This window comes from Arachis stenosperma, chromosome 8, assembly GCF_014773155.1.
Source record: "Arachis stenosperma cultivar V10309 chromosome 8, arast.V10309.gnm1.PFL2, whole genome shotgun sequence".
NCBI classification, from domain to species: domain Eukaryota; kingdom Viridiplantae; phylum Streptophyta; class Magnoliopsida; order Fabales; family Fabaceae; genus Arachis; species Arachis stenosperma.
The window spans coordinates 25512998-25540885 of NC_080384.1; the positions used below are offsets into that span (position 1 = coordinate 25512998).

The 27888-nt window shown below is 38.3% G+C and overlaps 1 pseudogene; it reads left to right on the forward strand.

The window, feature by feature from the left end:
- Positions 1-27666, forward strand: part of LOC130945650 (pentatricopeptide repeat-containing protein At1g03540-like) — a 33633-nt pseudogene extending 5967 nt beyond the window's left edge.
- Positions 27667-27888: the final 222 nt, after the last annotated feature.

A 27888-nucleotide genomic window follows, 5' to 3' on the forward strand; every position in this document is an offset into this window, starting at 1 on the left:
AATCATTCTTACTCCTTTCCATGGCAAGCTGTATGTAGGGCATCACCATCATCAATGGCTACTTTTAATCCTCTCGGGAAACTGGTCCTATGCGCTGTCACTGCACGGCTAATCGTCTGGAGGCATCACCCTTGTTGATAGCTACATCCCATCCTCTCAGTGAAAATGGTCCAAATGCTCTGTCACAGCACGGCTAATCATCTGTCGGTTCTCAATCAGGTTGGAGTAGAATCCCTTGATTCTTTTGCGTTTGTCATCACGCCCAGCCTTCAGGAGTTTGAAGCTCGTCACAGTCATTTAATACCGGAATCCTACTCGGAATACCACAGACAAGGTTAGACTTTCCGGATCCCCATGAATGCCGCCATCTATCTAGCTTATACCACGAAGATTCTGTTGGGGAATCTAAGAGATATGCGCCCGGCCTAAGGTAGAACGGAAGTGGTTGTCAGTCACGCGCGTTCATAGGTGAGAATGATGATGAGTGTCACGGATCATCACATTCATCAAATTTTTGTGCAACGTATATCTTGGAATAAGAATAAAAGAGAATTGAATAGAAAGTAATAGTAATTGTATTGAAACTTGAGGTACAGCAGAGCTCCACACCCTTAATCTATGGTGTACAGAAACTCTACCGTTGAAAATACATAAGTGAAAGGTTCAGGCATGGCCGAATGGCCAGCCCCCTGAATGATCAAAAGACTAAACAGTCAAAAGATTAAACTGTCAAAAGCTCAGACGTCTAATACAATAGTAACTTATCCTATTTATACTAGACTAGCTACTAGGGTTTACATGAGTAAGTAATTGATGCATAAATCCACTTCCGGGGCCCACTTGGTGTATGCTTGGGCTGAGCTTGATCTATCCACGAGCTGAGGCTTTTCTTGGAGTTGAACGCCAAGTTATAACGTGTTTTGGGCGTTCAACTCCGGATCATGACGTGTTTCTAGCGTTTAACTCCAGACAGCAGCATGTACTTGGCGTTCAACGCCAAGTTACGTCGTTAATTTCCGAATAAAGTATGGACTATTATATATTGCTGGAAAGCTCTGGATGTCTAATTTCCAACGCCGTTGAGAGCACGTCATTTGGAGTTCTTTAGCTCCAGAAAATCCATTTTGAGTGCAGGGAGGTCAGATTCCAACAGCATCAGCAGTCCTTTTGTCAGCCTTTTTCAGAGTTTTGCTCAGGTCCCTCAATTTCAGCCAGAAATTACCTGAAATTATAGAAAAACACACAAACTCATAGTAAAGTCCAGAAATATGAATTTAACATAAAAACTAATGAAAACATCCCTAAAAGTAGCTTGAACTTACTAAAAACTACCTAAAAACAATGCCAAAAAGCGTATAAATTATCCACTCATCACAACACCAAACTTAAATTGTTGCTTGTCCCCAAGCAACTGAAAATCAAATAAGATAAAAAGAAGAGAATATACTATAAATTCCAAAATATCAATGAATATTAATTCTAATTAGATGAGCGGGACTTGTAGCTTTTTGCTTCTGAACAGTTTTGGCATCTCACTTTTTCCTTTGAAGTTTTAGAATGATTGGCTTCTCTAGGAACTTAGAATTTCGGATAGTGTTATTGACTTTCCTAGTTAAGCATGTTGATTCTTGAACACAGCTACTTATGAGTCTTGGCCATGGCCCTAAGCACTTTGTTTTCCAGTATTACCACCGGATACATAAATGCCACAGACACATGACTGGGTGAACCTTTTCAGATTGTGACTCAGCTTTGCTAGAGTCCCCAGTTAGAGGTGTCCAGAGCTCTTAAGCACACTCCTTTGCTTTGGATTCTTTTTACCCTTGCCTTTTGGTTTTAAGGGCTATTGGCTTTTTCTGCTTGCTTTTTCTTTTTCTTTTTTTTTTGCCATTTTTTTCGCAAGCTTTTGCTATTCACTGCTTTTTCTTGCTTCAAGAATCAATTTCATGATTTTTCAGATCATCAATAACATTTCTCTTTGTTCATCATTCTTTCAAGAGCCAATAATTTTAACATTCATAAACAGCAAGATAAAAAATATGCACTGTTCAAGTATTCATTCAGAAAACAAAAAGTATTGTCACCACATCAATATAATTAAACTAAATTCAAGGATAAATTCGAAATTCATGTACTTCTTGTTCTTTTGAATTAAAACATATTTCATTTAAGAGAGGTGAAGGATTAATGGATTTTATTCATTGCTTTAAGGCATAGTTACTACATACTAATGATCATGAAGTAGAGACACAAAACATAGATAAACATAACATAGAAACTGAAAAATAGAAAGAAATAAGAACAAGGAATGAATCCACCTTAGTGGCGTCTTCTTCTTGAAGGACCAACAATGTCCTTAAGCTCTTCTATGTCCCTTCCTTGCCTTTGTTGCTCCTCCCTCATTGCTCTTTGATCTTCTCTAATTTCATGGAGAATGATGGAGTGCTCATGATGTTCCACCCTTAATTGTTCCACATTGTGGCTCAAATCTTCTAAGGAAGCGTTGAGTTGTTCCCAATAGTTGTTGGGAGGAAAGTGCATCCCTTGAGGCATCTCAGGGATTTCTTGATGATGAGCTTCCTCATGCATCTCTTGAGAACCGTGGAGGGTCTCTCTTGCTTGCTCCATCCTCTTCTTGGTGATGGGCTTATCCTCTTCAATGGAGATATCTCCTTCTATGATAACTCCAGCTGAGTAACATAGATGGCAAATAAAGTGAGGAAAAGCTAGCCTTGCCATGGTGGAGGGCTTTTCGGCTATTTTGTAGAATTCATTGGAGATGACTTCATGAACTTCTACTTCCTCTCCAATCATGATGCTATGAATCATGATGGCCCGATCCACAGTAACTTCAGATCGGTTGCTAGTGGGAATGATGGAGCGTTGAATGAACTCCAACCATCCTCTAGCTACAGGCTTGAGGTCTAGTCTTCTTAGTTGGACTGGCTTGCCTTTGGAGTCTCTCTTCCATTGAGCTCCTTCCACACATATGTCCATTAGGACTTGGTCCAACCTTTGATTAAAGTTGACCCTTCTAGTGTAGGGGCGTTCATTTCCTTGCATCATGGGCAAGTGGAACGCCAACCTCACATTCTCCGGACTAAAATCTAAGTATTTCCCCCGAACCATTGTGAGATAATTCTTTGGACTCGGGTTCATACTTTGATCATGGTTCCTAGTGATCCATGCATTGGCATAGAACTCTTGAACCATTAAGATTCTGACTTGTTGCATGGGGTTGGTTAGGACTTCCCAACCTCTCCTTCGGATCTCATGTCGGATCTCCGGATACTCATTTTTCTTGAGCTTGAAAGGGACCTCAGGGATCACCTTCTTCTTTGCCACAACATCATAGAAGTGGTCTTGATGGCTCTTGGAGATGAATCTTTCCATCTCCCATGACTTGGAGGTGGAAGCTTTTGTCTTCCCTTTTCCTTTTCTAGAGGATTCTCCGGCCTTAGGTGCCATTGATGGTAATGGAAAAACAAAAAGCTTATGCTTTTACCACACCAAACTTAAAATATTTCTCGCCCTCGAGCAAGAGAAGAAAGAAGAGAATAAGAAGAAGAAGAAAATGGAGGAGAGTGAGGGGAGATTGATTCGGCCAAGGTATAGTAGAGGGGGTAGTGTTGTGTGAAAATGAAGTAGAATGGAAGGGTATATATAGGGAGAGGGGAGAGGGTAGGTTCGGCCATTTAGGGTGGGATTGGGTGGGAAAATGTTTTTGAATTTGGAAGGTAAGTGGGGTTTATGGGGAAGAGTGGATGGATGTGAGTGGTGAATAGGTGATTGGGAAGAGAGATTGAGGTGATTGGTAAAGAGTTTTTGGGAAGTGTGACATGGGGAAGAGTAAAATAGGATTAGGAGGTAAGGTGGGAATATAGTAGGTGGGGATCCTGTGGGGTCCACAGATCCTGAGGTGTCAAGGAATTCCATCCCTGCACCAAATAGGCATGTAAAATGCCTTTGCACACCATTCTGGCGTTTAAACACCGAGTGGTGCACATTCTGGGCGTTCAACGCCCAAATGTAACATGTTTCTAGCGTTGAACGCCAGTTTTATGCTTGTTACTGGCGTTCAGCGCTAGCTTTTCTTCTAGGCACATTCCTGGTGTTCAAACGCCAGAATGTTGCTTGTTTCTGGCGTTCAGCGCCAGATTCATGCTCTGTTCTGGCGTTGAACGCTAGCTAGATGCTCCTTACTGGCGTTGAACGCCAGTCTGTACTTCCTCCAGGGTGTGATTTTTCTTCTGCTGTTTTTGATTCTGTTTTTTTAATTTTTATATTTTTTTCGTGACTCCACATGATCATGTACCTAATAAAACACAAAATAACAATAAAATAAAATAAAATAAAATAAAAATGAGATAAATAAAATTGGGTTGCCTCCCAACAAGCGCTTCTTTAATGTCAATAGCTTGACAGTGGGCTCTCATGGAGCCACAAGGTGATCAGGTCAATGTTGTATAGTCCCAACACCAAACTTAAAGTTTGGATATGGGGTCTTAACACCAAACTTAGAGTTTGGTTGTGGCCTCCCAACACCAAACTTAGAGTTTGACTGTGGGGGCTCTTCTTGACTCTGAACTGAGAGAAGCTCTTCATGCTTACTCTCTTTTGTCACAGAGAGATGGCCATGTGCCTTAAACACAAGGTAGTCCCCATTCAATTGAAGGACTAATTCACCTCTGTTGACATCTATCACAGCTTCTGCTGTGGCTAGGAAAGGTCTTCCAAGGATGATGCATTCATCCTCTTCCTTCCTAGTCTCTAAGATTATGAAATCAGCAGGGATGTAAAGGCCTTCAACCTTTACTAACACGTCCTCTACTATTCCATAAGCTTGTCTCAATGACTTGTCTGCCAATTATAATGAGAACAAGGCAGGTTGTACCTCAATGATCCCCAGCTTCTCCATTACAGAGAGTGGCATAAGATTTATCCCGGACCCTAGATCACATAGAGCTTTTTCAAAGGTCATGGTGCCTATGGTACAAGGTATTAAGAACTTGCCAGGATCTTGTCTCTTTTGAGGTAAAATTTGCTGAATCCAGGTATCCAGTTCACTAATGAGCAAAGGAGGTTCACTTTCCCAAGTCTCATTACCAAACAACTTGGCATTCAGCTTCATGATAGCTCCTAAATATTGAGCAACTTGCTCTCCAGTCACATCTTCATCCTCTTCAGAGGAAGAATAGTCTTCAGAGCTCATGAATGGCAGAAGGAGATTTAATGAAATCTCTATGGTCTCTATATGAGCCTCAGATTCCTTTGGATCCTTAATAGGAAACTCCTTCTTGCTTGAGGGACGTCCTAGGAGGTCTTCCTCACTAGGATTTTTGTCCTCCTCCTCCCTTGTGCATTCGGCCATATTGATTATATCAATGGCCTTGCACTCTCCTTTTGGATTCTCTTCTGTATTGCTTGGGAGAATACTGGGAGGAGTTTCAATGACTTTCTTACTCAGCTGGCCCACTTGTGCCTCCAGATTTCTGATGGAGGATCTTGTTTCACTCATGAAACTGAAAGTGGCATTTGACAGATCAGAGACTAGATTGGCTAAATTAGAAGTGTTTTGTTCAGAATTCTCTGTCTGTTGCTGAGAAGATGATGGGAAAGGCTTGCTATTGCTCAGCCTATTGCGTCCACCATTGTTAAAGCCTTGTTGAGGCTTTTGTTGATCCTTCCATGAGAAATTTGGATGATTTCTCCATGATGAGTTATAGGTGTTTCCATAAGGTTCACTGATGAGCGGATAATTTGTACGCTTTTTGGCATTGTTTTTAGTATGTTTTTAGTATCTTTTAGTTAGTTTTTATTATATTTTTATTAGTTTTTAGTTAAAATTCACTTTTCTGGACTTTACTATGAGTTTGTGTGTTTTTCTGTGATTTCAGGTATTTTCTGGCTGAAATTGAAGGTTCTGAGCAAAAATCTGATTCAGAGACTGAAAAGGACTGCAGATGCTGTTGGATTCTGACCTCCCTGCACTCGAAGTGGATTTTCTGGAGCTACAGAAGCCCAATTGGCGCGCTCTCAACGGCATTGGAAAGTAGACATCCTGGGCTTTCCAGCAATATATAATAGTCCATACTTTGCCCAATATTTGATGGCCCAAACCGGCGTTCAAAGTCACCTACAGAAATTCCAGCGTTAAACGCCGGAACTGGCATAAAACTTGGAGTTAAACGCCCAAACTGGCATAAAAGCTGGAGTTAAACGCCAAGAAGAGTCTCTACACGAAAAATGCTTCATTGCTCAGCCCAAGCACACACCAAGTGGGCCCGGAAGTGGATTTTTATGTCATTTACTCATCTTTGTACACCTTAGGCTACTAGTTTCTATAAGTAGGACCTTTTACTATTGTATTTGACATCTAGAAATCTTTGGACATCTAGTTCTTAGATCATTGGGAGGCTGGCCTCACGGCCATGCCTAGACCTTGTTCTTATGTATTTTCAACGGTGGAGTTTCTACACACCATAGATTAAGGTGTGGAGCTCTGCTGTACCTCGAGTATTAATGCAATTACTATTGTTCTTCTATTCAATTCCGCTTGTTCTTTTACCAAGATATCACTTGTTCTTCAACTTGATGAAGGTGATGATTGACGCCCATCACCTTTCTCACCCATGAACAAGGTGACTGACAACCATTCTTGTTCTACAAGCATCCGAGGCTCTAGTGAATATCTCTTGGATTCTTCGGAATCTTCGTGGTATAGGCAGGACCTGATGGCGGCATTCAAGAGAATCCGGAAGGTCTAAACCTTGTCTGTGGTATTCTGAGTAGGATTCAATGATTGAATGACTGTGACGTGCTTCAAACCTGTAACCTACTGGGCGTTAGTGACAGACGCAAAAGAGTTATTCTATTCCGGTAGGGGAGGGAACCAAACCGGTGATTGGCAGCACTGTGACAGAGTGTGTGCATTAGCTTTCACTGCACGGATGGGAGGTAGCTGCTGACAACAGTGAAACCCTACACGAGCTTGCCATGGAAAGGAGTAAGAAGGATTGGATGAAGGCAGTAGGAAAGCAGAGAGACGGAAGGGAAGGCATCTTCATACACTTGTCTGAAGCTCTCACACCAATGATATACATAAGTATCCCTATCTTTATCTTTTATGTTATTTTCGTTCATCACTATACCCATTTGAGTCTGCCTGACTGAGATTTACAAGATGACCATAGCTTGCTTCATACCACCAATCTCCGTGGGATCGACCCTTACTCGCGTAAGGTTTATTACTTGGACGACCCAGTGCACTTGCTGGTTAGTTGTGCGAAGTTGTGTTTATGCCATGGTAGTGAGCACCAAGTCTTTGGAGCCATTACTAGGGATTGTTTATGTTTTGAAAAGTATTGATCACAATTTCGCCGACCAAGTTTTTGGCGCCGTTGCCGGGGATTGTTCTTGTGTATGGACAACTGACGGTTCATCTTGTTGCTTAGATTAGGTATTATTTTTCTTCAGAGTTCTTAAGAATGAATTCTAGTGTTTCAAGGTGATGTTCTTATCATCACCAAAGCTGATTGATCCTCATCAATTTAGCTCTTGAATGCAATGTCCTGCTGAAGCTTAGCCGGCCATGTCTAATTCCTTTAGACTAAAGCTTTAGACTAACATTGCATGATTCCTGGAATTCTCATTAAGAATTTTGATACCTTTATTTTCTTTTCCACTTAATTTTCGAAAAAGCCAAAAAAAAAATTATTACAAAATCATAAAAACCAAAAATATTTTTTGTTTGAGTCTAGAGTCTCATCTTAAGTTTGGTGTCAATTGCATGTTTCTGTTCTTCTTGCATTTTTCGAATTTTTGCATGTGTCTTAATTAATCTTCAAGTTGTTCTTGATGATTTTCTTGTTTTGATCTTTGAATTCTATTGACTTGAGTGTTTTGTTGTTTCTCATATGCATTCTCATTTTGTTAGTGTCAGTAATATACAAACTGCTAAGTTTGGTGTCTTGCATGCATTGTTATTTGATTTTAGTTGCATTTTTTATTATTCCTCATTATTAAAAATCCAAAAATATTTTTAATTTGTGTCTTTTCAAGTCAATAATACAGAGAATTGAAGATTCAGAACATACTGCAGAGGAATCACACAGAAAAAGCTGGGCATTCAAAAATGCCCAGTGAAGAAGACAGACTGGCGTTTAAACACTAGCCAGGGTGCCTGGCTGGGCGTTTAACGCCCAAAAGGGTAGTAGTTTGGGCGTTAAACGCCAGAATGTGCACCATTCTGGGCGTTTAACGCCAGGATGGCAAAGGGGGAAGATTTTGTTTTCAAAATCAATTTTTTTCAAGTTTTCAAAGTTTTTCAAAATCAAATTCAAATCATATCTTTTCAATCAAATGTTTTCAAAATCAATTTCTTTCCTTTTTCAAAGATACTTACTAACAATTAATGATTTGATTGAACATTTTTTGCCTTGAGGAAGGTTTTATGTTTGAATCATATCTTTTCTTGTTAGGCAAGTCATTAATTTTTAAAATCAAATCTTTTTAAAATTGTTTTCAAATCATATCTTTTAAAATTGTTTTCAAATCATATCTTTTCAATCATATCTTTTTAAAACCATAATTTTTCAATCACATTTTTTTCAAAATAAGTTTTCAATCATATCTTTTTGATTTCTAATTTCAAATCTTTTTCAAAAATCACTTGATTCTTTTTCTATTCTTAGTTTTTGAGAATCAATTAGTGTTTTTCAAAATGTTTTCAAAATCTTTTACTTAAATTTTCGAAAATTACTTCCCTTCTTCTCACATCCTTCTATTTATGGACTAACACTATTCCTTAATGCAAAATTCGAACTCCATCTTCATTGATAAGTTCGAATTTTCTACTTCTGTCTTCCATTTTTCTTCCTCTGACACCTCAAGGAATCTCTATACTGTGACATAGAGGATTCCATATTTTCTTGTTCTCTTCTCTTTCATATGAGCAGGAACAAAGACAAAGGCATTCTTGTTGAAGCTGACCCTGAACCCGAAAGGACCTTGAAGAGAAAACTAAGAGAAGCCAAAGCACAATTCTCTTTAGAGGACCTGACCGAATTCTTCAAAGAAGAAGAAGACATGGCAGCCGAAAACAACAATAATGCAAACAATGCAAGGAAGGTGCTTGGTGACTTTACTGCACCTACTCCTGATTTCTATGGGAGAAGCATCTCTATCCCTGCCATTGGAGCAAACAACTTTGAGCTTAAGCCTCAATTAGTTTCTCTAATGCAACAGAATTGCAAGTTCCATGGACTTCCAATGGAAGATCCTCATCAGTTTTTAGCTGAATTCTTGCAAATCTGTGACACAGTCAAGACTAATGGGGTTGACCCTGAGGTCTATAGACTGATGCTATTCCCTTTTGCTGTAAGAGACAGAGCTAGAATATGGTTGGACTCTCAACCTAAAGAAAGCCTGGACTCTTGGGAAAAGCTGGTCAATGCCTTCTTGGCAAAGTTCTTTCCACCTCAAAGATGGAGTAAGCTTAGAGTGGAAGTCCAAACCTTCAAACAGAAGGATGGAGAATCCCTCTATGAAGCTTGGGAAAGATACAAACAATTAATCAGAACAAGATATTGACTCAACAAGTCAATTTGATTTCTCAAAGTCTGTCTGGAATGCAAAATGCACCAAGCAGTACTAAGGAAGCTTCATCTGAGGAAGAAGCCTATGATCCTGAGAACCCTTCAATGGAAGAGGTGAATTACCTAGGAGAACCCTATGGAAACACCTACAATTCTTCATGGAAGAATCAAGAGAGACCTCAACAAGGTTTCAATAACAATAATGGTGGAAGAAACAGGTTTAGCAATGGCAAGCCTTTTCCATCATCTTCACAGCAACAGACAGAGAGTTCTAAGCAGAATACTTCTGACTTAGCAACAATGGTCTCTGATCTAATAAAGACCACTCAAAGTTTCATGAATGAAACAAGGTCCTCCATCAGAAATTTGGAAGGACAAGTGGGTCAGCTGAGCAAGAAAGTTACTGAACTCCCTCCTAGCACTCTCCCAAGTAATACAGAAGAAAATCCAAAAGGAGAGTGCAAAGCCATAGACATGGCCGAATATGGAGAGGAAAGAGAGGAGGAGGACGCCACTGAGGAAGACCTCAGTGGGCGTGTACCAATCTCCTCTGAGTTCCTCAATGAGGAACAATGTGAATCTGAGGCTCAAAATGAGACCATAGAGATTCCATTGGACTTACTTCTGCCATTCATGAGCTCTGATGAGTATTCTTCCTCTGAAGAGGATGAGTATGTCACTGAAGAGCAAGTTGCTAAATACCTTGAAGCAATCATGAAGCTAAATGACAAGTTATTTGGAAATGAGACTTGGGAGGATGAACCACCTTTGCTCACCAAAGAACTGGATGACTTGTCTAGGCAGAAACTGCCTCAAAAGAGGCAGGATCCTGGGAAGTTTTCTATACCTTGTACCATAGGCACCATGACCTTCAAGAAGGCCTTGTGTGACTTAGGGTCAAGTGTAAACCTCATGCCCCTCTCTGTAATGGAGAAATTAGGGATCTTTGAGGTGCAAGCTGCAAGAATCTCATTAGAGATGGCAGACAATTCAAGAAAACAAGCTCATGGACTTGTAGAGAATGTTTTGGTGAAGATTGAAGACCATTACATCCCTACTGATTTCATAGTCCTAGAGACTGGGAAGTGCATGGATGAATCCATCATCCTTGGCAGACCCTTCCTAGCCACAGCAAAGGCTGTGATTGATGTTGATAGAGGAGAGTTGATCATTCAAGTGAATGAAGAATCCTTGGTGTTTAAGGCCCAAGGACATCCCTCTATCATCATGGAGAGGAAGCATGAAGAGCTTCTCTCAAAACAGAGCCAAGCAGAGCCCCCACAGTCAAACTCTAAGTTTGGTGTTGGGAGGCCACAACCAAACTCTAAGTTTGGTGTTGAACCCCCACATTCAAACTCTAAGTTTGGTGTTGGGAGGTTCCAACACGGTTCTGAGTATTTCTGAGGCTCCATGAGAGTCCTCTGTCAAGCTAATGACATTAAAGAAGCGCTTGTTGGGAGGCAACCCAATGTTTTATAGTTAACTATTTTCTTTTGTTATTTTATCTTTTTTGTAGGTTGATGATCATAAGAAGTCACAAAATCCATTGAAAAAGCAAAAACAGAATGAAAAACAGGAAGAAAAATAGCACACCCTGGAGGAAGAAGCTGCTGGCGTTTAAACGCCAGTAAGCCTAGCAGTTGGGCGTTTAACGCCCAGTCTGGCACCATTCTGGGCGTTTAACGCCAGAAAGGGGCACCAGACTGGCGTTAAACGCCAGAAAAGGGCTACAACCTGGCGTTAAACGCCAGGAATGGGCACCAGCCCGGCGTTTAACGCCAGAAATGGCTCAAAACGTGGATTTTGATGCCATTTGGTGCAGGGATGACTTTTCCTTGACACCTCAGGATCTGTGGACCCCACAGGATCCCCACCAACCCCACCACTCTCTCCCTTCTTCTTCACCCATTCACCAATCACCTCAACATCTCTTCAACACTCACATCCATCCTTCATAAACCACCACTTCTCCCCCTTTTTGGCCGAACCACAAAGCCATCTCCCTCTCCCCTATTTCTTCTTCTTCTACTCTCTTCTTCTTCTTTTGCTCGAGGACGAGCAAACCTTTTAAGTTTGGTGTGGTAAAAGCATTGCTTTTTGTTTTTCCATAACCATTTATGGCATCCAAAGCCGGTTCAACTGAGAAGGCATGACCTCAAGCCCATCACTAAGAAGAAGATGGAGCAAACAAGAGACCCCTCTCATCAAGAGATCCCTGAGATACCTCAAGGGATGCACTTTCCTCCACAAGACTATTGGGAGCAACTGAACACCTCCCTAGGAGAATTAAGTTCTAACATGGGACAACTAAGGGTGGAGCACCAAGAACATGCCATCCTCCTCCATGAAATTGGAGAAGATCAAAGGATCATGAGAGAGGAGCAACAAAGACAAGGAAGAGACATTGAGGAGCTCAAGCACTCCATAGGATCTTCAAGAGAAAGAAAGAGCCGCCATCACTAAGGTGGACCCGTTCTTTAATCTCCTTGTTCTTTATTTTCTGTTTTTCGAATTTTTATGCTTATGTTTATCCATGTTTGTGTCTTATGATCATTAGTGTCTTAGTGTCTATGCCTTAAAACTATGAATATGAATCCATCACCTTTCTTAAAAGAAAACTGTTTTTATCACAAAAGAACAAGAAGTACAGGATTTCAAATTCATCTTTAAAACTAGCTTAATTAGTTTGATGTGGTGACAATACTTTTTGTTTTCTGAATGTATGCTTGAACAGTGCATATGTCTTTTGAATTTGTTGTTCATGAATGTTAAAAATTGTTGGCTCTTGAAAGAATGATGAAAAAGGAGACATGTTACTGAGGATCTGAAAAATCATAAAAAAATGATTCTTGAAGCAAGAAAAAGCAGTGAACACAAAAAAAAAAAAAGAAGGAGAAAAACGAAAAAAAAAGGGGAAGAAAAAGAAAAAGAAAGAAAAAGAAAGAAATAAAGTTGTGATCCAAGGCAATAAGAGTGTGCTTAAGAACCCTGGACACCTCTAATTGGGGACTCTAGCAAAGCTGGGTCACAATCTGAAAAGGTTCACCCAATTATGTGTCTGTGGCATGTATGTATCCGGTGGTAATACTGGAAGACAGAGTGCTTTGGGCCACGGCCAAGACTCAATAAGTAGCTGTGTTCAAGAATCATCATACTTAACTAGGAGAATCAATAACACTATCTGGATTCTGAGTTCCTAAAGAAGCCAATCATTCTGAACCTCAGAGGATAAAGTGAGATGCCAAAACTGTTTGGAGACAAAAAGCTACTAGTCCCGCTCATCTAATTTGGAGTTATGTTTCATTGATAGTTTGGAGTCTATAGTATATTCTCTTCTTTTTATCTTATTTGATTTTCAGTTGCTTGGGGACAAGCAACAATTTAAGTTTGGTGTTGTGATGAGCGGATAATTTGTACGCTTTTTGGCATTGTTTTTAGTATGTTTTTAGTATCTTTTAGTTAGTTTTTATTATTTTTATTAGTTTTTAGTTAAAATTCACTTTTCTGGACTTTACTATGAGTTTGTGTGTTTTTCTGTGATTTCAGGTATTTTCTGGCTGAAATTGAAGGTTCTGAGCAAAAATCTGATTCAGAGACTGAAAAGGACTGCAGATGCTGTTGGATTCTGACCTCCCTGCACTCGAAGTGGATTTTCTGGAGCTACAGAAGCCCAATTGGCGCGCTCTCAACGGCATTGGAAAGTAGACATCCTGGGCTTTCCAGCAATATATAATAGTCCATACTTTGCCCAATATTTGATGGCCCAAACCGGCGTTCAAAGTCACCTACAGAAATTCCAGCGTTAAACGCCGGAACTGGCATAAAACTTGGAGTTAAACGCCCAAACTGGCATAAAAGCTGGAGTTAAACGCCAAGAAGAGTCTCTACACGAAAAATGCTTCATTGCTCAGCCCAAGCACACACCAAGTGGGCCCGGAAGTGGATTTTTATGTCATTTACTCATCTTTGTACACCTTAGGCTACTAGTTTCTATAAGTAGGACCTTTTACTATTGTATTTGACATCTAGAAATCTTTGGACATCTAGTTCTTAGATCATTGGGAGGCTGGCCTCACGGCCATGCCTAGACCTTGTTCTTATGTATTTTCAACGGTGGAGTTTCTACACACCATAGATTAAGGTGTGGAGCTCTGCTGTACCTCGAGTATTAATGCAATTACTATTGTTCTTCTATTCAATTCCGCTTGTTCTTTTACCAAGATATCACTTGTTCTTCAACTTGATGAAGGTGATGATTGACGCCCATCACCTTTCTCACCCATGAACAAGGTGACTGACAACCATTCTTGTTCTACAAGCATCCGAGGCTCTAGTGAATATCTCTTGGATTCTTCGGAATCTTCGTGGTATAGGCAGGACCTGATGGCGGCATTCAAGAGAATCCGGAAGGTCTAAACCTTGTCTGTGGTATTCTGAGTAGGATTCAATGATTGAATGACTGTGACGTGCTTCAAACCTGTAACCTACTGGGCGTTAGTGACAGACGCAAAAGAGTTATTCTATTCCGGTAGGGGAGGGAACCAAACCGGTGATTGGCAGCACTGTGACAGAGTGTGTGCATTAGCTTTCACTGCACGGATGGGAGGTAGCTGCTGACAACAGTGAAACCCTACACGAGCTTGCCATGGAAAGGAGTAAGAAGGATTGGATGAAGGCAGTAGGAAAGCAGAGAGACGGAAGGGAAGGCATCTTCATACACTTGTCTGAAGCTCTCACACCAATGATATACATAAGTATCCCTATCTTTATCTTTTATGTTATTTTCGTTCATCACTATACCCATTTGAGTCTGCCTGACTGAGATTTACAAGATGACCATAGCTTGCTTCATACCACCAATCTCCGTGGGATCGACCCTTACTCGCGTAAGGTTTATTACTTGGACGACCCAGTGCACTTGCTGGTTAGTTGTGCGAAGTTGTGTTTATGCCATGGTAGTGAGCACCAAGTCTTTGGAGCCATTACTAGGGATTGTTTATGTTTTGAAAAGTATTGATCACAATTTCGCCGACCATTCACCCATGTAATTAACCTCTGCCATGGCAGGGTTCTCAGGATCATAAGCTTCTTCAGAAGTTACCTCTTTAGTACTGTTGGATGCATGTTGCCATCCATTCAGATTTTGAGAGATCATGTTAACCTGTTGAGTCAACACTTTGTTCTGAGCCAATATGGCATTCAGAGCATCAATTTCAAGAACTCCTTTCTTCTGAGGTATCCCATTACTCACGGAATTCCTCTTAGAAGTGTACATGAATTGGTTGTTTGCAACCATGTCAATGAGTTCTTGAGCCTCTTCAGGCATTTTCTTTAGGTGAATAGATCCACCTGCAGAATGGTCCAATGACATTTTCGAAAATTCAGATAGACCATAATAGAATATATCTAATATGGTCCATTCTGAAAACATATCAGATGGGCACCTTTTGGTCAGCTGCTTGTATCTTTCCCAAGCTTCATAGAGGGATTCACCATCTTTTTGTTTGAAGGTTTGAACATCCACTCTCAGCTTGCTCAGCTTTTGAGGAGAAAAGAATTTATCCAAGAAGGCTGTGACCAGCTTATCCCAGGAGTCCAGGCTATCCTTAGGTTGTGAATCCAACCATATTCTAGCTCTGTCTCTTACAGCAAAAGGGAAAAGCATGAATCTGTAGACTTCAGGATCAACTCCATTCATCTTTACAGTCTCACAGATCTGCAAGAACTCAGTTAAAAACTGATAAGGATCTTCAGATGGAAGTCCATAAAACTTACAGTTTTGTTGCATTAAGGCAACTAGCTGAGGTTTCAGCTCAAAGTTGTTGGCTCCAATGGCAGGAATGGAGATGCTTCTTCCATCAAATTTGGACGTTGGCTTTGTGAAGTCACCAAGCATTCTCCTTGCATTATTATTGTTTTCGGCCGCCATCTCCTTCTCTTGTTCGAAAATTTCTGAAAGGTTACCTTTAGATTGTTGTAACTTAGCTTCTCTTAATTTTCTCTTCAGAGTCCTTTCAGGTTCAGGATCAATTTCAACAAGAGTGCCTTTTTCCTTGTTCCTACTCATATGAAAGAGAAGAAAACAAGAAAAGAAGAGGAATCATCTATGTCACAGTATAGAGATTTCTTTATGTTAGTAGAAGAAGAAAGGGGAGAAGAGTGAAGAAGAATGGGTTCAGATTTTTAGATGAAGAGAGGTGAAGAGAAGTGTTAGTAATTAAATAATTAAATAGAAGAAGAGAAGAGGAAGAGAATTCGAAAATAATTTTAAAAAGGGGTTAGTGATTTTCGAAAATTAGAGATAAAATGTAATTAAAATTAAAACATGAAACAATTAGTTAATTAAAAAGAATTTTTGAAAAAGGGGTGAGATATTTTCGAAAATTAGAGAGGAAAGAGTAGTTAGGTGGTTTTGAAAAAGATAAGAAACAAACAAAAAGTCAAAGAGTTAGTTGAAAAAGATATTAAAATCAAATTTGAAAAGATAAGAAGATAAGTAGTTAGATAAGATATTTTGAAATCAGAATTTTGAAAAAGATAAAATTTTTTTTTGAAAAAGATATGATAAAAGATAAAAAGATTTAATTCAAAAATTTAAAATTACTTACTTCACTAACAAGAAACTACAAGATAAGATTCTAGAACTTAAAGATTGAACCTTTCTTAACAAGAAAGTAACAAACTTCAAATTTTTGAATCAATCACATTAATTATTAGTGAATTTTCGAAAATATGATATAAAGATAAGAAAAAGATTTTGAAAATATTTTGAAAAAGATTTTTTTGAATTTTTCGAAAAACAAAGATAAAACTGAAAATATATGATTTTTGAAAAAGATTTTGAAAAGATAAGATTTTTAAAAATTGAAAATTTGACTTGACTTGTAAGAAACAACTAATTTTGAAAATTTTTGACCAAGTCAACCTAAAATTTCGAAAATTATGAGAAAAATAAGGAAAAGATATTTTTTTATTTTTGAATATTTTAATTATGAGAGAGAAAAACACAATTATGACCCAAAACATAAAAATTTTGGATCAAAACACATGATGCATGCAAGAACACTATGAATGTCAAGATGAACACCAAGAACACTTTGAAGATCATGATGAACATCAAGAACATATTTTTGAAAAATTTTAATGCAAAGAAAACATGCAAGACACCAAATTTAGAAATTTTTAATGCATGGACTCTAACAAACGAAAAATGCATATGAAAAACAACAAACAACACAAAACAAGAAATCATCAAGATCAAACAAGAAGACTTGTCAAGAACAACTTGAAGATCATGAAGAACATTATGAATGCATGAATTTTCGAAAAATGCATAATAAATTTTAAAAAGCATGCAATTGACACCAAACTTAAAAGTTGACTCAAGACTCAAACAAGAAACACAAAATATTTTTGGTTTTTTATGATTTTATGATTTTTTTTTTGTATTTTTATTATTATTTTCGAAAATATTTTTGGAAAAAAAACGAAAAAGAAAAGAAAAATTTTGAAAAAGATTTTTGAAAAATTTTGAAAAGAAAATTACCTAATTTGAGCAACAAGATGAACCGTCAGTTGTCCAAACTCGAACAATCCCCAGCAACGGCGCCAAAAACTTGGTGGACGAAATTGTGATCCTCTTTGTATTTGCAGGAGATTTAAAAATTGGCTCTATTGGAATTTATGATCACAACTTCATTCAACTTAACCAGCAAGTGTACTGGGTCATCCAAGTAATACCTTACGTGAGTAAGGGTCGATCCCACAGAGATTGTTGGTATGAAGCAAGCTATGGTCACCTTGTAAATCTCAGTTAGGCAGATTAAATGGTTATGGGTTTCGAAAATTAATAATAAATAGAAAATAAAAAGGGATAGAAGTACTTATGTAAATCAATAGTGGGAATTTCAGATAGGCGTGTGGAGATGCTAGAATCCTTTCGAATCTCTACTTTTTTACTACTTTCATCCAATCCTTCTTACTCCTTTCCATGGCAAGCTGTATGTAGGCATCACCATCATCAATGGCTACTTTTAATCCTCTCGGGAAACTGGTCCTATGCGCTGTCACTGCACGGCTAATCGTCTGGAGGCATCACCCTTGTTGATAGCTACATCACATCCTCTCAGTGAAAATGGTCCAAATGCTCTGTCACAGCACGGCTAATCATCTGTCGGTTCTCAATCAGGTTGGAGTAGAATCCCTTGATTCTTTTGCGTTTGTCATCATGCCCAGCCTTCAGGAGTTTGAAGCTCGTCACAGTCATTCAATACCGGAATCCTACTCGGAATACCACAGACAAGGTTAGACTTTCTGGATTCCCGGGATCCTACTCGGAATACCACAGACAAGGTTAGACTTTCCGGATCCCCATGAATGCCGCCATCTATCTAGCTTATGCCACGAAGATTCTGTTGGGGAATCTAAGAGATATGCGCCCGGCCTAAGGTAGAACGGAAGTGGTTGTCAGTCACGCGCGTTCATAGGTGAGAATGATGATGAGTGTCACGGATCATCACATTCATCAAAGTTTTGTGCAACGTATATCTTGGAATAAGAATACAAGAGAATTGAATAGAAAGTAATAGTAATTGTATTGAAGCTTGAGGTACAGCAGAGCTCCACACCCTTAATCTATGGTGTGCAGAAACTCCACCGTTGAAAATACATAAGTGAAAGGTTCAGGCATGGCCGAATGGCCAGCCCCCTGAATGATCAAAAGACTAAACAGTCAAAAGATTAAACTGTCAAAAGATCAGACGTCTAATACAATAGTAACTTATCCTATTTATACTAGACTAGCTATTAGGGTTTACATGAGTAAGTAATTGATGCATAAATCCACTTCCGGGGCCCACTTGGTGTATGCTTGGGCTGAGCTTGATCTATCCACGAGCTGAGGCTTTTCTTGGAGTTGAACGCCAAGTTATAACGTGTTTTGGGCGTTCAACTCCGGATCATGACGTGTTTCTGGCGTTTAACTCCAGACAGCAGCATGTACTTGGCGTTCAACGCCAAGTTACATCATTAATTTCCGAATAAAGTATGGACTATTATATATTTCTGGAAAGCTCTGGATGTCTACTTTCCAACGCCGTTGAGAGCGCGCCATTTGGAGTTCTGCAGCTCCAGAAAATCTATTTTGAGTGCAGGGAGGTCAGATTCCAACAGCATCAGCAGTCCTTTTGTCAGCCTTTTTCAGAGTTTTGCTCAGGTCCCTCAATTTCAGCCAGAAATTATCTGAAATTATAGAAAAACACACAAACTCATAGTAAAGTCCAGAAATGTGAATTTAACATAAAAACTAATGAAAACATCCCTAAAAGTAGCTTGAACTTACTAAAAACTACCTAAAAACAATGCCAAAAAGCGTATAAATTATCTGCTCATCATTTGGTCAAGCAAGAAGCAAGCTACAGTGGCACTTTTCACAGCTGAAATTGAGTATATTGCAGCTTCCTCTTGTTATTCTCAATTATTATGGCTGAAAACTCAATTAGTTTACTATAAGCTGAATGTTTCTAATATTTCATTGTTTTGTGACAACATGAGTGCTATAAACATTTCCAAAAACCCAGTTTTGCACTCAATAACAAAGCACATTGAAGTTCGATTTCATTCTATAAGAGAACATATGCAAAATAGAAATTTAGATATTCAGTTTGTTAAATCTGAAGGTCAGCTGGCTGATATTTTAACCAAATGATTGATAAGAGAGAGGTTCTGCAAATTACAGACTGAACTGGGCATTCTTGCTTCATCTATGTTTTCTTAATGATTCCGATATTGGTATTTTTTGTGTTTTGTCTCATAGCTCGAGCTGAGACTTTTTTGGGCAGATGATGAGTAAGCTTCATTAACTCACTATGAAGCTTACTAGATTCATAACTGGTCAATATGAGTGATTGACCTCATGTGCTGGAGCAGTTTTACGAAATATGGGCTTTCTTTATTGAAACCTTTAGGCCCATTCCATTCTTGCAGTCACAAATTTTTTTTAGTTCAAGCATTTGCATTTCATTTTTATTTGGGCCTCATTTCAATTGCATTTTTTTAAAATCAATTTTGGTTTACTTTTTGTCCTTTTTTTTAAACGTATGAAGGTTACAGCTGTTACTTTTAAAGATTTTCAAAGCTTGCATTTTTATTCCTTCCCAAGATGCAACCTTTACACTCCTCCAAGCCTATATTAACTTCCCACTACATGCATCTTTTTACATTACTCTCTCCACTTCTTCATCTTCTGCAAACCAGTGCTCTATAAATATGGCACGCAAGAAAAGAGCTGTTCGCAGAGGCTCTCACAGTGGCACTCATACCAATCGTTCTAATGATAGTAGTGTTGGGTGGAGAGGAATGAGGAGAGTGAGTGGGAGATTGTGAAGGGGAAGAGTGGGAATGATTAGAATGATTGATATGAGTGCTACTATAAGAGCTTCTGTGGACAGCTCTTTTCTTGCGCGCCATATTTATAGAGCACTGGTTTGCAGAAGATGAAGAAGTGGAGAGAGTAGTGTGAATGGGAAGTTAATATAGGCTTGGAGAAGTGTAAAGGTTGTGTCTTGGGAAGGGATAAAAATGAAACTTTGAAAAGCTTTGAAAGCTATAGCTGTAACCTTCGTACGTTTTAAAAAACACAAAGAAAAACAAAAATTGAAATGAGAAAAAAATTGATATTGAAATGAGGCCAAATAAAAATAAAATGCAAATGCATGAAAAAATAAAATGTTGAAACTGCAAGGATGGAATGGACCTAAAAGGTTTCAATAAAGAAAGCCCATTTTTCGTAAAACTGCTTCAGCACATGAGGTCCATTACTCATATTGACCAGTTATGAATCTAGTAAGCTTCACAGTGAGTTAAATGATGCTTACTCATAATCTGCCCAGAAAAGTCTCAGCTCGATTGATGAGACAAAACACAAATAATCTCAACATTAGAATCATTAAGAAAACATGGATGAGGAAAGAATGTCCAGTTCAGTCCGTAATTTGCAGAACCTCTCTTCTATCAATGGTTTGGTGAAAATATCAGCCAGCTGACCTTCAGATTTAGCAAACTGAATATCTAAATTTCCATTTTGCATATGTTCTCTTATAGAATGAAATCAAACTTCAATGTGCTTTGTTCTTGAGTGCAAAATAGGGTTTTTGGAAATATTTATGGCACTCATGTTGTCACAGAACAATGGAATATTGGAAACATTCAGCTTATAGTCAACTAATTGAGTTTTCAGCCATAATAATTGAGAACAGCAAGAGGAGGCTGCAATATACTCAGCTTCGGCAGTGGAAAATGCCATTGTCGCTTGCTTCTTGCTTGACCAAACAATGAGTGACTTCCCAAGGAAGCAACACATGCCACTTGTGCTTCTTCTATTAATTCTGTTTCTAGCAAAATCTGCATCACAAAAACCCACTAATTGAAAGGAATCAGTCATTGGAAACCATAAGCCATAATTAGTGGTACCAAGCACATAATGAATGATCCTCTTGACAGTTGAGAGATGTGATTCCTTAGGCTTTGATTGAAACCTTGAGCACACTCCAACACTTTGGATGATATCGGGCCTTGAGGAGGTTAGATACATTAATGAACCAATCATCCTTCTATAGCGAGTCTCGTCGACATCTCTAGGATGTTCATCTTTGTCAAGCTTGATATTTGGATGCATGGGGTTCCCATTGGCTTGGCAAATTCCAGCCCAAATTTCTTGACAAGTTCTTTTGCATATTTTTCTTGATGAATGAATATGCCTTCTGCAGTTTGTTTGATTTGCAAGCCTAGAAAGAAATTAATCTCTCCCATCATGCTCATATCAAATTTATTGGTCATAAGCTTAGCAAAATCTGCACATAAAGCCTCATTAGCCGAACCAAAGATATCATCAACATAAACTTGCACAAGAATAAAATGATCATTATAATTTTTAATAAATAAAGTGGTGTTAGTGGCTCCTCTTTGAAATTTGTTTTTCAGTAAAAATGAGCTAAACCTCTCATACCAAACTCTAGGAGCTTGTCTTAAACCATATAAGACTTTAGCTAGCTTGAAAACACGGTTAGAAAAAGATTTGTTTTCAAACCCAGGTAGTTGAGCCATATAAACCTCTCTATCTATTATACCATTGAGGAAAGCACACTTTACGTCTATTTGGAATAGCTTGAAGCCACAATGAGCTGCATAAGCAAGGAGCAATCTGATGGCTTCCATTCGAGCTACATGTGCAAAGGATTCATCAAAATCAATCATTTTCTCTTGATCATAGTCTTGAGCAACCAATCTAGCTTTGTTTCGGACAATAGTTCCATCTTCACCCAATTTGTTTCTGAAAATCCATTTAGTGACAGTGACTTTCTTTCCATTTGAGTGAGGCACTAAGGTCCAGACCTGATTTTTCTCAAACTGCTGCAATTCCTCCTCCATAGCTAATACCCAAGATGGATCAGCAAGTGCTTCTTGGATATTTTGAGGTTCAATCTTTGATATAAGAGCTAAGTTGTTGAGTTCAGCTCTTTTCAAAGATGATCTAGTTGATATTCCTTTGGAGGGATCACCTATTATGAATTCCTCAGGATAGTTTTTTAGAAACTTCCATTCCCTGGGCCTTCTGATTTGAGTTGAGGATTCAGGTTCCTCTTGGTCAATAATGGCCTCTGCATCAGTATTTTCTGCTGCAACAGGAGATAACTCCAAATTGTCTCTTGCAGAATTGGGATTTTTGTTGCAAACAGGTGCAGCTTCATGAGAATTTGAATTTTGAGGAACTGACTCAGTATTCTTGGGCAATTCAGCTTCAAAACCTGGGCTATCATCAATGCAAATACTAGGAACAGTGTTAGACTCACAGAATGTAACATGCATGGTTTCCTCAACAGTTTTGGAGTTCTTGTTATATACTCTATATGCTTTGCTATAAGTGGAATAACCAAGAAAAATGCCTTCATGTGTTTTAGGATCAAATTTTCCTAAATTTTCTTTGATATTCAGTATGAAACACTTGCAGCCAAACAAATGAAAGTAACTAAGATTGGGAGGATGTCCTTTCCAAAGTTCATATGGAGTTTTCTTAAAAACTTCCTTATGATGGTTCAATTTAAAACATAGCAAGCTGTATTCACAGCTTCAGCCGATAAGAACTTGGGAACTTCATATTCACATAACATAGCTCTAGCAATTTCTTGTAAACTTCTATTTCTTCTTTCTGCAACACCATTTTGTTGAGGTGTTATAGGACAAGAGAAGTTATGTGATATGCCTAGTTCATCACAAAAAGATTCAAAGTATTGATTTTTAAATTCTTTACTATGGTCACTTCTAATTGAAACAATATTTAAACTCTTTTCATTTTGAATCTTTTTTCTAAATTTTTCAAAAACATAAAAAGCCTCATGTTTATGATCAAGAAAGAATACTCAACTAAACTTAGTATAGTCATCCACAATTACCATGCCATAACTTTTTCCTCCAAGACTTTGAGTCCTAGTTGGTCCAAACAAATCAAGATGCAACAACTTCAATGGTTTCTTAGTTGAGACGTCTTCCTTGGGTTTGAAAGAGGTTTTTATTTGTTTACCCATTTTACAAGCATCATATGTGATGTCCTTATCAAATTTGATATTAGAAAGACCTCTTACTAAGCCTCTCTTTTAACAAGCTTAGAGATATGGAACATGCTAGCATGTCCTAATCTTTTATGCCACATCCATTTTTCAGATTCTATTGAAGAGAAACAGGTTACATTTTGAATTTTAAGATCATCTAGTGTGAGACCATAAATATTGTCACTTCTTTTGACAACAAATAAAATAGCTCCTGTTTTCTCATTAATGACCCTACAATCAAATTTTCTAAAGGTTACAGCATATCCAAGGTCACATAATTGACTTATACTCAACAGATTGCGCTTTAACCCATCAACTAAAAAGACACTATCAATGCAAGTAAAAAAATCTTTGCCAACCATACCAATGGCAATTATTTTACCTTTACCATTATCTCCGAAAGTGACAAATCCTCCATCATACTTGTTGAGTTTAATGAAGAAAGTATCCTTTCCGGTCATATGCCTTGAACATCCACTATCAAGATACTACATGTCCAATTTCTTCTTGGATGTAAGGCAAACCAGCATGTTCTTCAACTAACCTTAGGTATCCAAATCCATTTGGATCCTTTGATGTAAAATCTTCTTGGTTGTCCAAGAACATTAAAATCATGAACAACTTTATATAATTTACTATCATTACCAAAAGACCTTATAAAGATGAAACATTGAGGAGGATTATGACCTTTTCTATTGCACTTGTAGCAATGGTTCTTGCTCACTGATTTTTTAGGTTTGCTGAAACCTTTAGGTTTGAAAAACTTGGAAGAGTAAGCTTTAGATTTTTGAACATTTTGTTTGAAAACAACCTTACTTTCCTCTTTGAATCCAAGTCCAGATTTCTCAGACCCAAACTTTTAACATGCAAGTAATTTTCTAGATTTGGGAACCTTGAACAAACTTTGCTAAGTCTTTATTCAGATTTTTAATTTGTTCATTCAGCTTTTTATTTTCAGAAATCAAATAAGTAGAGGCAGTATTTTCTTCTTTCAAAAGATTTTCATTACAGATTTTGGTTGCCTTAACCTTTTTCAAAAGAAGATCATTTTCTGTCCTCAATGCTTCATTTTCTTTCTTACATTTAGCATACTTATCTAAGAGTTTCTTAGAATTTACAATAATGTCTTTAATAATGTAGTGCAATTCATCAATCGATAAGTCTGATAGATCTACCTCATCTTCATCATCATGATCAGCCATCAGACATAGCTGAGCTTCTTGATCTGAGTTCTCAGAGCTGGTGTCATTCTCCAAGTGTTCCCATGTTACTATCATCACTTTCTTTTTGTCTTTCTTGGATTTTTTGCCTTTCTTTAGTTGAGGGCAATCTGGCTTGAAGTGTCATGGTTTCTTGCAATGGTGGCATGTGAACTTGACTTGATCTTTCTTGAAGTCTTTGGATGAAGAACTTCCTTTGCCTTTGCTTTTGAATCTCAGTAATCTTCTCATTTTTCTTGCAAAGATCACAATTTCTTCATCTGAGAAACTGTCATCAGATTCTTCTTCTTTGGCTGTCATTCTTGATTTCAGTGTTATACTTTTCTTTTTTTATCTTTGTCTTGAGCCATGTGAGTGGTTTCGTAGGCCAGCAACTTACCTCTTAGCTCATCATAGGTGATTTTGATCAAATCATTCCTTTCAGAGATGACTGTACTTTTTACTTCCTATTTCTTAGTAAGACTCCTAAGGATCTTCCTCACTAAGGTTTCTTTAGAATAGCTCCTTTTCATAGCATCCAGATTATTGATGATTATTGAGAACCTTTCGAACATTTGATCGATGCTCCCATCCTCCTTAATGCTGAACATTTCATACTCTTTCATCAACATGTCAATTCTGGTATCCCTTACTTGATTAGTGCCTTCAAGAGTGACTCTGAACTTGTCCCATATTTCTTTCACCGTCTTGCACCTTGACAGTTTTCTGAATTCTTCAAAACTGATTGCACAGTGCATCAGGTTGACTGCCTTGGCATTGAGTTCAACCTTCTTCTTTTCTTCCTCTGTCCACTCGCTGTCTTCTTTTGCCACAACTTCTCCATCAGTATTTTGTTTAGTGGGAACGTCTGGTTCGTTGAGGATGATCTTTTAGATGTTGTAGTCGATTGAATGTACGAATATTCTCATTCTCTCTTTCCAGTAAGAATAGTTGCTGCCATTGAAGTAGGGAGGTCTATTGTTAGACTGCCCTTCAGTGAGAGTGAAAGCCATGATGTTAGGACCTATATTGTTGGCCATGGATCTTTACTCCAAGCTGTGAAGCTTGACTCCTTGAGAGCTTTTTCTGATACCAATTGATGGTTCTACCTGAACTTGAAAAGGGGGGTTGAATCAAGTTGGCTTAAAACTTAAAGTTTCAATCTGTTTTCTGTTTTAACAGAAGCTTAAGTTGCAGGAGATTATTTCATTTTGTCTCGTATGAAGAACAAGTAAAGAGTAGAGAAGAGGAGAAAAAGACCAGCATGTATCTTGGTTCAGATTCTTAGTGCAATGAATCCTACGTCCAGTCTCCACCACAAACCATGATGAAATTTTCACTATAATCCACTGATTACATTCACCAATACTATTGAATTACTCCCTAATTCAACTGATATCTATCCCTAAGCTTTCTTCACCAAAGCTTAGTAACCCAAAGTGCTGTCCAAACTTGGAAGGAGAATCTAAACAGATTCTAACTCACCAAGTGCTAAGTCAACTTGGCAAGAAGAACTAATCCTAGTTCATCAACTCAATTACATCAGAAATCAGTGGCTCTTTTGCATCACTCTTGCATTTTTTCTCTTGCCTTTTCAACTCACAAGATCAGCCTTTTTCTCAAAACAGAAAATGACACAAGACAGCTATAACAATAAAAATAAAAACTTAATCTTGAGTAGAAGAAAAATATTTCAGCTCCATATTTGAGATGATGCTCTGCATTTGTGCTTTCTTTTTCTTGTTGTGAAATGTTGGAATGAGGCTTGTTATATTTCTTCTACTTGCCTTTAATTTTTGCCTCTTTCATTTGCTTGTCCTTGCTGTCTGTTGGAGCTGTCACTGCTGGGATGCAGTCCTTCTTCATCATGCTCCACTATCTCTGCTGGATGAGGAGCCCATCCACCACCTCTGTTGTCCTTTATTTTTCTTTCTTCCTTGGCATACACTCCTTTTTTTTCTCCATAACCCCTACTGCTATAGCTATTAGAAAGTTTGTGTTTTGCTCATCTACTAGCCGAATGTTGCTCAGATGATATCCTTAGGATAGTGGAGATGTCCTTGTGTCCTTCTTGCTTTCATAGAGCCACACCTATCCTTGCATGGTTGTTGTTCCCTTATTTTTTCAGTTGTCCTCACTCTTTCTTTAGCAACACATAGCCTTGTATTTACTGAACTGTGCTATGATGAGATTTGGGCTTGTTTATTATTCTTGGAGCACTAAGGAACAAATGAGTTGCGTTCTATTTGCTGTGATGGGCTTAAAGTTTGGAGATGTAACACTTTAATTTGCTGAAGCATTACTGGAGTGGGCTGAAGCAACATTTGATTGGGCCTGCATCACTTAACACACAATTAAACACATTTGGGCTTTAACCCAATAGATGTTTGTCATCATTTATAAAACCCAAAATCAAACTAAGCTTAACAGTTTTGATAGGATGAGGAATAAGAATTTGGTGTCATAGACTGCTATACTTGGCACATATTGTCATATTCGAGAGTATGAGACTGTGCTCAATCTTGTTAGGGAGAATGTGATTGTGGATGTTTACATCTTGGGGACTATTGCTCGGGACTCACTGCTACGAGACAGGGAAAAGAGGTTCATTGTATGTATGTGAGAAAGGGTGGTTGGAGAAACATTATAGTGGAGTCAGCCTTGGTTGATCTATATGCAAAATGTGGGTGCGTTGATTTTGGGTATAGGTTGTTTCTGAGTATGCAAGTTCGAAATCTGATAACATGGAACTCAATGATTGGTGGGTTTGCACAGAATGGAAGAGGGATGGTAGCATTAGCCTTGTTTGAAGATATGATCAAAGAAGGGATGCAGCCTGATTATATCACTTTTATTAATATTCTCTTTGCTTGCAGTCATACTGGTTTGGTTAATGAAGGGAGAGAATATTTTACTTCAATGACAAAGAAATATGAGATTCAGTCTGGAGTTGAGCATTACAATTGCATGATTGATCTACTAGGTCGTGCTGAACTGATAAAGGAGGCTAAGATTTTGTTGAAAAATTCAAATTGTAGACACGATCAGTCACTTTGGGCAGTGCTTCTTGGAACTTGCACTAAGTGCTCAGACTATATCACTGCAGAACGCATAGCCAAAAAGATGATTGAGCTGTAACCAGGATTCCATTTAAGTTATGTTCTGCTTGGTAACATTTATAGAACAGTTGGTAGGTGGAATGATGCTATAGCAATCAGGAAGTTAATGGAGGATAGAGGGGTTAAGAAGATGCCTGGCAAGAGCTAGATTGAATGCGAGAATAAAAGAGATCTCATTTTGATCTGGCCAACATGGAGGAAGCTGTGTGATGATAGAATTTGGAAGGATGGATCAATTAACATCATGAACTTTTTTTTTAATCTCAGTTCAATGAAAGCTAATTGATCTTGGTCTATAAGATAAAGTGATTTATTCCTAAAGATACAAAAAAAATTAGTCCAGCTACACATTCAAGTTTTTTTTGGTAAC